The sequence below is a fragment of the Euprymna scolopes genome, chromosome 39 (assembly GCF_053919585.1).
Source record: "Euprymna scolopes isolate OS-2025 chromosome 39, ASM5391958v1, whole genome shotgun sequence".
NCBI lineage: Eukaryota > Metazoa > Mollusca > Cephalopoda > Sepiida > Sepiolidae > Euprymna > Euprymna scolopes.
In genome coordinates, this window is record NC_136520.1 from 17,317,998 (window position 1) to 17,332,924 (window position 14,927).

The following is a 14,927-nucleotide window of genomic DNA, read 5'->3' on the forward strand; positions in this document are numbered from 1 at the left end:
TCAGAGAAACAGGAACTCGGAAGTGAATTCCAAAGTCTAGCAGTTCTAAGAAACTATTAGAGTAGAAGGCTTTCTGGCATCTTGGGATATTTACTGTGTAGGGGTGAGATTTTGCTGTTTGTCGGGTGTGTCAAGGATATTTACGTCGAGGAAGTACAAGGGATTGTAGTTCGTCGGACATCTACCATTAAAATACTTGTAAAATAGGCAGAGGGATGCAATATTTCGTCGATAGGGCAGTGGCTGAAGCCTCGCTGACAGTTTGGGACCAATTAGATTTTGAACCCTGTCCAGGAGATTAGTAGCAGATGTACGAGCCAAAATGTGACAACAATACTCTATACATGGGCGAATAGTGATCTTGTAGAGGTACAGGATATTTTCAGGCGAGGGAGCCCACCTTCCTCAAAGCAGCTACGGCTATGCCCTCCATGTATCTGCTCCAACTCACATTCCCTGTAAGCTTTAAGTCGAGAAGTTTGAAAGAAGTAAGTTTAGGTAATGTATCACTTGGCATAGCTATTGGTGGTTGAGAAAGTTTATTGTAATTATTAAAGCAAACAAGCTTAGTCTTGGCAGCATTGAATGTGACTATCCATATTTCCTTCGCCACTACAGATTGGAGGTCTTCCTTTAAGATTTCCACTATTGCCTTAGATATTTGGTCATTCATTTTCTCCTCGTGCCTGTTATAGAGGGTGGTGTCATCAGCAAATATACCCATCTCAGAGACAATTTTTATCAGGGAGGTCATTTATGAATATCAGGAATAATAAAGGTTCAAGTATTGACCCTTGAAGTACATCTGCATTTATATTATATTGTTTTGATGTACAACCATCGAGGGCAACATGGATTCTTCTCTTATGTATGGTATATACGTTCAGAGATTACAGATAGGATATCTGCAGTAGAACGATCTTGCCTAAATCCATATGGTTGGTCTTCCAGAAGTTTAGCAACTGTAACGTTATGGACCAGGGCTTATTTAATTATGGACTCAAATATTTTGGCGAAAAGAGGGAGGAGACTAATGGAGCGATAATTTACTGGGTCAGTTCTTTCGCCAGAATTCTTGTAAACTGGGACTACAGAAGCAATTTTCCAGAAGTCAGGAAAGCAAGATTCGTTAAGGCATTTGTTGAAAAGTTTGGAGAGGACTGGAGAAGCCTCAGCAGAGCATTTTTTTTAATAGTACAGGCGAGATGAGATCAGGTCCACATGCTTTTGAGGTGTCTAGTTTTTTATGATGTCATGCACTTGAGAAGGGGTAATTTTCAGATCATCTAGTGTGGTGTCTGTCTGCAAAGGAAAATCAGTGAAGGAGTGGTTTTCTGGGTCCAATGTAGAGTTTGAGGTAAACCGACTCGCATGTTATCCTTTTCGGTTGCCGTGCAAACAACCTCGTAATCGTTGGATAGTGAGGGAATTATTGATTGCATTGTTGAAAATTTTCCAGAAATCACAAGTTCCTTATTTCGGTGTATTCTCTCTTAGCGGTCGATATTTCTTTTTTACACTTACTTCTAGCTTCTACAAACTTTTGTCTGATAAAAATACGGTATGCATGCTGCCTTTGAGTAATGGCAGCTGCACAAGTAGAAGTAAACCATTGCGGAGAGTGGGGCTTGCTATAGAATTTCCGTGTGGGAACATGTGATTCAATTGCCGTTTTGAACCATTTAGTAATCTCATTTGCATACTGTTTTGCAGGAAGAGAAAAGATATTTCCCCATGGCGTATCTCTGATGAAATCCCTGAATGCTTCCCAGTCAGCCTTCTTATAGTACCTTGTCATTTTGTGCAATGGCTCTTCAGCTTTGAGTCGAGAATTTAAGGTGATTTCTACCATTATCACAGCATGATCAACATTCCTGAGTGTGTTATGGGCATTCGTTACACAATCATTGGGAACTGTGGTCAGAAATAGATCAAGAAGAAATAGAAGTGAGGCTTTTTGATGTTGCTGATCTGGGAAACGTCTCGGAAATGTAACTGTCTGTGATAGGGAATGAGATACAGAGAAGCTATGTGTTATGCTATCAGCTGCATCTGTGTAAGTAAAGAAACCAAGCCAATTACTGTGGTGAACATTAAAGTTACCAAATACATGATACATGATACTTTCGCACTGATATCAAGGGAGATTGCTGTATCTATGCCGTACAGCAGTAGAGAAAATATAAGTAGCTAACACTATGTTTCAGATTTAGTCTAAAACACATAAAGGCCTGGTCGTCTCAATCTTAGTTTTGCTTCTCTAGTCAAAAGGAGGGTGTTTCGAATATAGACTCTAAGTCCGTGCATATGTCTGTCTGAGTCCTTACGATAAAGTGGGATATAACCAGGCATATTACAATGGTTTGCGGGGATGGAAGAGTGTAGAGTAGTTTAGCGCCAAGATATTGAGTGTAGATTAATTTAGCGCCAGAATATTAAGGAAGTTTGCTAGGAATTAGTTCTAAGCTCACGGATATCCGTGAATGCAGGCCTCAAGACAGAAGACAAATTAGTTTTGTTTGAGTTTACGCCTTGTTTGATCATAATTTTTGATTGAACTGCCATTCTATTTTATTTGAAATTTTCAGTTGAAGGGCGAAAGGTGCTGGACAAAATGGTTGTGTAGAATACCAAACAAGCAACACAAGTAGACCATCAGTCGACTCTTCAGCTACCAAATTGTGGCCTCGGAAAACCCACCGGAGATGGGTTCAGGGATCCTTTCCATGTGCGACATGGTACTACAACCATCAGATATTACACAACTCGACCCGTCAAACAAAAAACAATCTAATACAACTGCATTGGCATATATGGCACTCAAGTATCCACAAGATACCGACTTTTAGGGGATGGGAATGTGGGGAACAGCGTTCATTGCCCTAGTCAGAAAACAAGGTCAACCATTGAGTATTTCTGTCGAGTCCCGATTATCGCACCTCTGCGCCTGGCTAATAGTCAAAGGAGCATGAAAGCCGGGCGATAGGCAGAGCCTATCTACTCCTTTAGCAGTTTAGGTTTACAAACTGATAATTTGTTTGAGTCACTACCTTTAGGAAGGTTGTCGACCAGGTATGAAGAAGTCTCCTTCCCCTTGCTTTAGTATATACACGTATGAGGTCAGCAGCACAGGTTGAGTTTTCCTTAATCTAGACGGTTTATCTGAGAAGATCTACGGACCTATCAGCACCGAAAAGGTTAGTCCCGTGCCTGGGTCCAAAACCAGGTATTTCTGCGACCCTGCATGAGTAGTCATTATTAATTGAGTTAGTACTAAATATTATATATCTACTTAAAAAAGTTACACTCCTCAAACTAATTGAAAAGAATTTTATTAAGCTTTCAATTTCATTGTTAATGGAAAAGAGGGGTAAGTAAAAATACATGCGATGAAAGCATCTAGATTAACAACTGGTTGATTTAAGAGAGGAATAAAATATATTGTTAAAATATTAGTTTAAGAAAAAGAAAAATGTTAAAGTACGATTCAAAGAGATATTAGGAATTAAGATAAACTTTGATGCACGAACTCTGAATATTTTCAGTCGATAAGAGGGATAGTCAAATATATCTATTCAATATTGATTTAAGTAACGATATATTTATGATTAGAAGTACATTTCAGTACAGGTATAACTGGAAGTATACGAACATATCGAAATTGTAGATAATTAGTATATTACTTAAAGTTCTTCTGGCTTCTATCGCTTAAAGATAAATCCTTCTTTCATTAGAATTCGGAATGTATTTTGCGTAACAATGAGGTTCGGCTCATTTTTTTGTATTAATTTGAATACAAAAATGGTTGAAACTGAAGTTAAAATACAGTTTTAATGCATATTAAGATTCAAAAGATGGTGTTAAATGTTTAAACTTATCGTTAAGTCACTTTGAGAAGGCGTTCATTTATTGCTAATCGCCTGAGGGCATACCAATGAGAAGTGAGCTTCTGATTTCTGCTCATCAACCACTACTCTTATAAACACATCAGAAACAAATGATTTAATAATAGACAAGACATTTCCAGCTATACTGTAGCTGGAGATCTTCTGAAGTAGACCTTTATGCCATACCTTATCAAAGGCCTTTGATGCATCAAGAGCAATTACCCTAGAAATGACGCCCCCGTTGATAGATTCGCGAAGCCTATGAGATATAACTGTTAGCACATCTACTGTAGATTAAGCAGAATGGAAACCATATTGCATGTCACTGAGGAGGTTATTTTTGATGATGTGGTTGATCACTTCTCTATTTAACACAGATTCCAGTAACTTAAAAAAGTTCGGAGATTACATCGGCCGAAACATTGTGAGAATGACCCACAAGACGAGAACAGTCGTCTAAATGATCAAAATAATGCACACTTATTTATGTTGTTATCCAAATCCAAAGTTAAAATACCAAAATCACAGTTATGTGAAAGTTTTATTACGCTCACTTCATCGTTAGACTATGAATCTGGTGTTGTTTTAATTTTGTAACTTTGCATGCCTCATTTGCATAACTAATTTTAAACAATTCAAAATAAAGTAACAGTCGGTGTTATTTCTTAGCAGTTTTATCGTTCTACTTTTTTTATATACATGCAACATTTCTGTAAACATTAATACTAATTAAACTAAAGTTATGTAATAAAACGAATTTTTACTGATTATTTTTAGTGTTCAAAAAGAGAATAGAGTTGCTAACTGGCATCATATGCTCTATCTATCATCATTATTATTATTACTTTTATTGAAGACTAGCGGGGGTACCCGGCGTTGCCCAGGTGTTTAGAGGTGTGTGTCCTCGGGCGGGGGGGGGGTATGGTAATCAAAACATAAGAATAAGCGAAGTAATTATTTTTAAATATTAAATTATTAAATATTTTTTATTTGTTTATATATTACATATAAAAAAATGTTAAAACTTAAATAAAATCGAAAAAAACACAAAAAACTAACGTAAGGCAAACGAACGATGTTAAATGTAAAAATCGGAAAAACAAAAACAAAAAAAGAAAACGCAAATGTAATGTAAAAAAAAAAAAGAAAAATGAACGTTAAAACTTAACCAAAAAATCATAGAACGTGAAAAATGGCTTAAATAACCCTGTTTCAATATTAAAATTTAAAAAAATCGAAAAAAAAGAAAAAAAAGAGCCACCCCACATCACGATTCAAACTTACAACCTTTAGATAATGAAGCCGCCCTCTAATCAAGTAAGCTAAGACGACGTTGGCGAAATCAGATCGGCTTTTTTAATATTTAAACTAAATCATTTTCCGTAGTCATTTGTGCATGCGTAGAAGCGAACTTGTCATGAGAGGACGGATTTTGCTACACCCTCACTGTACAAAACTGATGATTTTAGGTTGGTACCCGGCGTTGCCCGGGTGTTCCGAGGTGTGTGTAGGGAGGGGGGGTAAAGAACTTCTTAAAAAATCGGAAAAACCCAAACAAAAAAAAAAAAAATAGCCAACGAACGTAAAACTTCTTTCAAAAAATCAGAAAAACAAACCCCCTCACAAAAAAAAGGACGGCATTGCCCGGGTGTTTGGAGGTGTTTTGTAGGGGGGGGGGCAAAGAATAAGCGAATTAATAACCCTGTTTAAACTTTTTTAAAAAATCGGAAAAAACAAAACAAATAAAACAGCGAACGGACGTAAAACTTCTTTCAAACAATCGGATAAACAACCCCCCCCCCCAAAAAGGAGGGGAAAAAGCAAAAAAAAAAAAAAAAAAAAAAAAACACAGCGAAAAAAAAATGGTAAAAATAACCTCGTTTCGATATTAAATGTTCAAAAATCGGGAAAAAACAGTGTATCGTATAACTGTGATTGAAATTGAAATCTTTAAATAAGGCCGCTGTAACTTAACCCATCGCGCTATAGGTCGGTTTTTATAACATTTAAAACGAATTCAATGTACAACGTCTTTTGCGCGTATTGACGCATGCATAAAACCATCTTGTCATGAAGATACCATTTTTTTTCACCCCTCCTTGTAAAAAAGAGAGCCGTCAAGGATGAAGGAATGAATGTTTTTGCCCAATTTTTCGATATTTGTCGTCCAAGATGTCGAGCTTCAAAATGATCCCGAACTCGTGAAAATCCGTCGCCTCTGTCGAAAGGTTTGCGAGGCACAAACGCACACACATTTTCGCTTTTATATATATAGACTAGCCTGGGTGCCCGACGTTGCCCGGGTGTTTGGAGGTGTGTGTTGAGCAAAAAAAAAAAAAAAAAAGAAAGAAAGAAAGAAAGAAAAAGTGTTAATAGGCAGGCTCGAACCCGTGATGGAAAAGAAAGTGATAGAAAATCTGACGTCTTATCGCTATTCCATGACGCGACCAGAAGGTCGGCACGTTAAAATTAGACAAAGTCCGATACGATGACTTGCAAAAATTGCTCACAAAAATCGACCCTTCCTTGTAGAAAACTGCCCAGTTGAGTGTAAAGGAATTTTTTTTGTCAATTTTTCGATATTTGCCGTCCGAGACTTCGAGCTTCAAAATGATACCAATCTTGTGAAGATTCGGCGCCTTTGTCGAAAGTTTTAGGAATACATACATACATACATTTAAACAGACAGGTGAGATTTATATTATAGATAACAATAATAATGATAGATAGAGAGAGCATATTAAAATTATCTGTCGAAAATATTGTGGCTCTTGATAATTAATTAATTCGAAAATTAGACATTATATTTTTGAGAAGGATCCTCCATTATTTTCTCAAAGATTTAATTGAGAAAATATGTGAACCGGAAGTTGATAAATGAGACACCCATGAAGTGATTGATAAAGATGTAAAACTGATAGAAGTTCTAGTAATGTTGAACCTCTCGGGTGTCTCAAATTGCCCCGTTTTGTACTCATTTCTAACTGAAAAAATAATTCTTTAAATGTATCTCTTTTGATTCCAGGTTAATATTTTCCAGAGATGAAGCAACCAATGAATTTATTGTAAGATGTCTTTATTGTAAGATTTATTCTGGATGAATATACCGAAGAAAATAAAATGCCAGTACAATATTTAGATATATATTTGTTGTGAAAAGTATGTTGTGAAAACTTTGTTCTATTTCAGGACGAAAAAAGTCATTGAAATATTTGGAATTATACTTGTTACGAAAAGGGTGACTTTGTTCTATTTCAGACCGAAAGAAATTGTTGGAAATTAAAAAAGTTATAACGTTGTGGATGAGATTTCTTTTTTAACGCCACGTAGCCGTAATTATATTTGGAAATATATAATTTGCAAATTATATGCCTTTGGAATAAATATGGCCGTTATATACCAAATGTGGATGTGTAACTGAAATGAAATGAGTGTATTTTTGTTTTGTAATTTATTGATTAATTATATGCATTAATTATTATAAGTGGTGTTTTCTATAGCGTGAGAGAGTTAACCTATGTTTAAAACTAAATTATGTATTTTTAATAGAAGTTAATGGAGATAAATTATAGAAACCTACATTTTGTTTAATTGAGCTTGAATTTCCGATGGGCGCTGATTAAAGAAGTTTCTGTTGTGTTCATTTGAAATAAATTTAACTATTTTTGCTTGTTTGATTACGCTACAATGAATAAGAGAATAACGCATTCAGAGAATTACTATTTCTTATTTTTATTTTATGTACATTAATCCTTTTCTCTAATCCAAGTTGGGTTTCACTAACGTATATATTTTTGCCATGGAACAGTGTATATGCCTGCATTGGAAAATGGTATGTTTTGGAGATGTTTTGTTGTTTTTATTATTTGTTTTATAGTTTGTGATGTAGTTTATACTATTAGAATTCCTAGCTTGTTTAGAGTGATGCAAATTAATGTATTAATTGTCGTATATAGGTTAAAGATGTCTCGTTTTTTTTTAGAGAAGTGTCTGGTGCATATGATTTTACTTATTTATTTGTGTGGCTTTTTGCATTTAATATAAAATATGTGGGATATCTAAAATATTCTGTGTTTGGAGGTAAGCTAAACTTGAAACGACCAGATTCTTAGAAATTCTACGAAAAGGCTGGTTAATACTCCACTAAGAGGGTTACCCACCAGAAAGTCAAAATTTTGCTTGTAGAAATTATTAAATTGAAAATAAGTCACGTCATAATAATTTTTATAAAGATGTCGGGAGGAAACGGTAAGTTATTGTTTGATTTTTTAAGTACAAAGCAGATGTAAGTATTATATATATATATATATATATATATATATATATATATATATATATATATATATATGTGTGTGTGTGTGTGTGTGTGTGTGTGTATACAGTCCTGGTCAAAATCATAAGACCACTTAAGAAAGTAAGCGTTTACGCATAATATCAAATTTTTAATCAAACAAATGGTTGAAACCATTGCCAAAAGGGAAAATATGATAGAAAAAAATGAAATCTGCTTCATTCGAAACCTTAACCATTATCTAATAATTATTTAAAAAAAAAACTAAAAAAAACAACATTTTCACCTGGTCAAAATGATAAGACCACCTTAATAAAATCGGCTAGTTTTGAAAAAATGAATACGAAAAGCTTTCTATGTTACTAACAGCAACTTGTTAGTGGATAAAAATCATCTTACTAAATTATAAATGGCAAAAGGGAAAGCATTATCAGAGTTTGAGTGAGGAAGTACCTTTGAGCTTAATAGGGATTAAGTTAATAACTTACAGTTATCTACCTTCTACATCTAAAATATCCGATAATCGTAAATCTTAATAGGAGGGAACAAAAGAAAATAATAAAAAAACATAATAAAAATAGATTGAGATCCTTAATGAAGAATGAAAATGAACTATGTGTAAAGCAATGTTAAACTTTATTTCCTTACAAGCAAGGCCACCCTTGGAATTTGTTTTGTTATCTGAGTGCTATAGTAAAGAAGCACCTTATTTCTCATATGTAAGTCATACTACTCGAATATTAAACGTGATTTTCGGTTTTAATAACTTTCATGTATGTCACAGGTAAGATTTTCTTTGTTTTTTCATGAGTACTCTGCTACACAAGTCCCTTATTACTTTGATAGAATTTCTTGTACACATAAATACATAAAAGCTAATCATTCTATGCGATTTTTGGAATATGACTATACAAATATACAAACATAGATTACATAAAATTTCTAATGATCAGTTAATTAGTATATGAGTGAATCCAATACATACAAATTTATAAGTATATACGTATGCTAATCATTCATAATGATCGGTTAATTAGATCAGAACTGAATCGAATACATAGAAATATATAAACATATACACATAATTATAATTCATAATTATCGGTTAATTAGTTTAGGAGTGAATCCAATACATACAAATATATAAACATATACACATATTTAAAATTTATAATGATCGGTTAATTAGTTTAGGAGTTAATCTAATACGTAGAAATATATAAGCATATAAACATAATTCAAATTCATAATGATCGGTTAATTAATTTAAGAGTGAATACAATAGATAAAAATATATAGTCATATACACATAATGAAAATTTATAGCGATCGGTTAATTAGTTTAGGAGTGATTCCAATACATAAAAGTATATAATCATATACATATGATTAAAATTCATTATGATCGGTTAATTAGTTTAGGAGTGATTCCAATACATAAAGATATATAATCATATACACATGATTAAAATTCATTATGATCGGTTAATTAGTTTAGGAGTGATTCCAATACATACAAATATATACATATAATTAAAATTCATAATGATCAGTTAATTAGTTTAGGAGTTAATCTAATACATATAAATATATAAGCATATACACATAATTATAATTCATAATGATCGGTTAATTAGTTTAAGAGTCATTCCAATACATAAAATATATACATATACACATAATTAAAATTCATAATGATCGGTTAATTAGTTTAGAAGTGAATCTTATACATAGGAATATATAAACATATACACATAATTATAATTTATAATGATCGGTTAATTAGTTTAAGAGTCATTCCAATACATAAAAATATATAAATATATATATACATATCCTTACATCATCAACGCTCTGATCCCCATCTGGCATCAATTGTGATGGATGGCTCTCGTCTGGGTGAGGCCCCGTGTTTTGACAAGCTTCTGAGTTTGACCTTTACTCCTGATCTGAAATGGAACACGTACATCAAGTCTGTTGCCAAGGTCGCTGGAAAGATGGCGTGATCCTTCTACCGCTCCAGAAGATATCTCACTACTGATGCGATTCTCTATCTATATAAAAGCCAAGTACGCCCAAGGATGGAATACTGTTGCCATATCTGGGCTGGAGCTGCTAAAAACAGCCTATCCTGCCTTGACAGAGTACAAAATAGACTTTGTGGCTTTTCTCTACCCTGCAACCTCTCTCCCACAGAAGAGACGTTGCGAGCCTATCCTTGTTTTATCGTTATTTCCATGGCAGGTGCTCCTCTGAACTCCAATCTCTGGTCCCCCCTCGCCAATCTTTCACGAAAAACACCCGTCTAGCTGAATCCACTGTGAAAAATTTCCCCACTCTATATCTGTGCCTAAATCAAAACGCGGATTCCATGAACAATGCTTCTTTCTTAGAACTGCACGCCTATGGAACTCTGTTCTGTCTGCCTGCTTCCCACCGGACTACAACTTGGATGTCTTCAAGTCCAATGTTAACAAATTCCTAATGAACCGCCCCCTTAAGTAAACATTTCATCAAATCTCCACACTAACGTAATGTACTTGCAATAACCCTTATCCCTGAGTGGCTTCCGGGCCTTGATAAGTAGTGATCACTGAGTAAAAAAAAAAATACATAATTAAAATTCCTAATGATCGGTTAATTAGTTTATGGTAAATCCAAGACATAATAGAAATATATAAACACATAATATTCTTAATGATTGGTTAATTAGTTTAGGAGTAAAGCCAATACAAATGCAATTACTTGATCTATTTGCGTGATTTCTGGAATGTAACAAATAAACTGATATATCATATATATTTGGATATGACACTTTCGTTACGTAAATCAAAAACATTCTTCTGTATTTTTTAATAATCATTTCTTGTGTATTTATTACATAACACTTAAAAATAAAGAATATCGGAATGAAATACAACAAATAAGAAGAACTGATAGAGATCGAAACCGCAACACTTGGGATCGTAATCGGTCATGCCACTCGTTGCACCAAAGGGACAACAGCTTTATTAGCATTGTGAAATATCTTAATACATATATTTCTCTTTTACTCGATGTACGCATGCGAAGAATGACACCTTTGTGCTACGCTCGTCAAGGTGTTATTGCTTTCAAGTTTGAACCCTTTTTTGAAGCCCTTAGCAATTATTTTTATCGATTAAATGCCCCTAATAAAATTCTGTACCAAAAATGCAACCTTTTTAGCTATTGCACGTTTTCCAACGTCTAGGAGTGATACAATTTGAAAATGGAGGACGACACACACATACAGACATAGTGAGATTTATATATTAGATTAAATAAGTTTTAAACTAAAACTTTTCTTAAATCACATAAATAAGTCAGCCGATATTTTTGTAAATAAACAAAGCAAATTTTCTGATACGAAACATAAAATCGTAACGATTTAACTTAGTTGATTAGGCCAGATTAAAAGATGAAAAAAAAAAAAAAAATAGAAATCTAATTTAAGAAATCAATGAATAAAACATTGAATGGTCATAGGTAATTAAAGGTAAAATCGTATGATATTTAGTTTAAAATTCACTTTTTTAATAGAAATACGAACTTAGCTAGATATATAAATTTTTCAAAAACAAAGGAAAATAACATGTGACCTATGCAAGCGAGCAGGACACAAGGCCTCATATTGAAGAGCAAAAGTAACAAAAAAAAAGAGCTACGTAAAAACTGCAAAAATGGACCCTTCACCAACAGAGAACATAAGGAAGAATGTTACGGTGAGAATCAGAAATAAAGAAGCAAAACTGAAACTCGATTCAGGGTCAGATTTATCAATTATAAATTTTATTATATCAATTATAAATTTTATTATATCAATTATAAATTTTATTATATCAATTATAAATTTTATTATATCAATTATAAATTTTATTATATCAATTATAAATTTTATTATATCAATTATAAATTTTATTATACCAATTATAAATTTTATTATATCAATTATAAATTTTATTATATCAATTATAAATTTTATTATATCAATTATAAATTATATTATATCAATTATAAATTTTATTATATCAATTATAAATTTTATTATATCAATTATAAATTTTATTATATCAATTATAAATTTTATTATACCAATTATAAATTTTATTATATCAATTATAAATTTTATTATATCAATTATAAATTTTATTATATCAATTATAAATTTTATTATATCAATTATAAATTATATTATATCAATTATAAATTTTATTATACCAATTACAAATTTTATTATATCAATTATAAATTTTATTATATCGATTATAAATTTTATTATATCAATTATAAATTTTATTATATCAATTATAAATAATAATATATCAATTATAAATTACATTATATCAATTATAAATTTTATTATATCAATTATAAATTATAATATATCAATTATAAATTATATTATATCAATTATAAATTTTATTATATCAATTATGAATTTTATTATATCAATTATCAATTATAATATATCAATTAAAAATTATATTATATCAATTATAAATTATAATATATCAATTATAAATTATAATATATCAATTATAAATTTTATTATATCAATTATAAATTTTATTATATCAATTATACATTTCATTATATCAATTATAAATTATAATATATCAATTATAAATTTTATTATATCAATTATAAATTTTATTATATCAATTATAAATTATATTATATCAATTATAAATTATATTATATCAATTATAAATTTTATTATATCAATTCTAAATTATATTATATCAATTATAAATTATATTATATCAATTATAAATTTTATTATATCAATTCTAAATTTTATTATATCAATTCTAAATTATATTATATCAATTATAAATTTTATTATATCAATTATAAATTATATTATATCAATTATAAATTATATTATATCAATTATAAATTTTATTATATCAATTATAAATTTTATTATATCAATTATAAATTTTATTATATCAATTACAAATTTTATTATATCAATTATAAATTATATTATATCAATTATAAATTATATTATATCAATTATAAATCTTATTATATCAATTATAAATTTTATTATATCGATTATAAATTTTATTATATCAATTATAAATTTATTATATCAATTATAAATTATATTATATCAATTATAAATTTTATTATATCAATTATAAATTTTATTATATCAATTATAAATTTTATTATATCAATTATAAACTATATTATATCAATTATAGATTTTATTATATCAATTATGAATTATATTATATCAATTATAAATTTTATTATATCAATTATAAATTATATTATATCAATTATAAATTGTATTATATCAATTATAAATTATATTATATCAATTATAAATTTTATTATATCAATTATAAATTATATTATATCAATTATAAATTATATTATATCAATTATAAATTTTATTATGTCAATTATAAATTATATTATATCAATTATAAATTATATTATATCAATTATAAATTATATTATATCAATTATAAATTTTATTATATCAATTATAAATTTTATTATATCAATTATAAATTTTATTATATCAATTATAAATTATATTATATCAATTATAAATTATATTATATCAATTATAAATTTTATTATATCAATTATAAATTTTATTATATCAATTATAAATTTTATTATATCAATTATAAACTTTATTATATCAATTATAAATTTTATTATATCAATTATAAATTATATTATATCAATTATAAATTATATTATATCAATTATAAATTTCATTATATCAATTATAAATTTATTATATACATCATAAATTTTATTATATCAATTATAAATTTTATTATATCAATTATAAATTTTATTATATCAATTATAAATTATATTATATCAATTATAAATTTTATTATATCAATTATAAATTATATTATATCAATTATAAATTATATTTTATCAATTATAAATTTTATTATATCAATTATATATTATATTATATCAATTATAAATTATATTATATCAATTATAAATTATATTATATCAATTGTAAATTTTATTATATCAATTATAAATTTTATTATATCAATTATAAATTTTATTATATCAATTATAAATTGTATTATATCAATTATATATTTTATTATATCAATTATAAATTTTATTATATCAATTATAAATTTTATTATATCAATTATAAATTATATTATATCAATTATAAATTTTATTATATCAATTATAAATTTTATTATATCAATTATAAATTTTATTATATCAATTATAAATTATATTGTATCAATTATAAATTATATTAAATTAATTATAAATTTTATTATATCAATTATAAATTTTATTATATCAATTATAAATTTTATTTTATCAATTATAAATTATATTATATCAATTATAAATTTTATTATATCAATTATAAATTTTATTATATCAATTATAAATTTTATTATATCGATTATAAATTTGATTATATCAATTATAAATTTTATTATATCAATTATAAATTATAATATATCAATTATAAATTTTATTATATCAATTATGAATTTTATTATATCAATTATACATTTCATTATATCAATTATAAATTATAATATATCAATTATTAATTGTATTATATCAATTATAAATTTTATTATATCAATTATAAATTATATTATATCAATTATAAATTATATTATATCAATTATAAATTTTATTATATCAATTCTAAATTATATTATATCAATTATAAATTATATTATATCAATTATAAATTT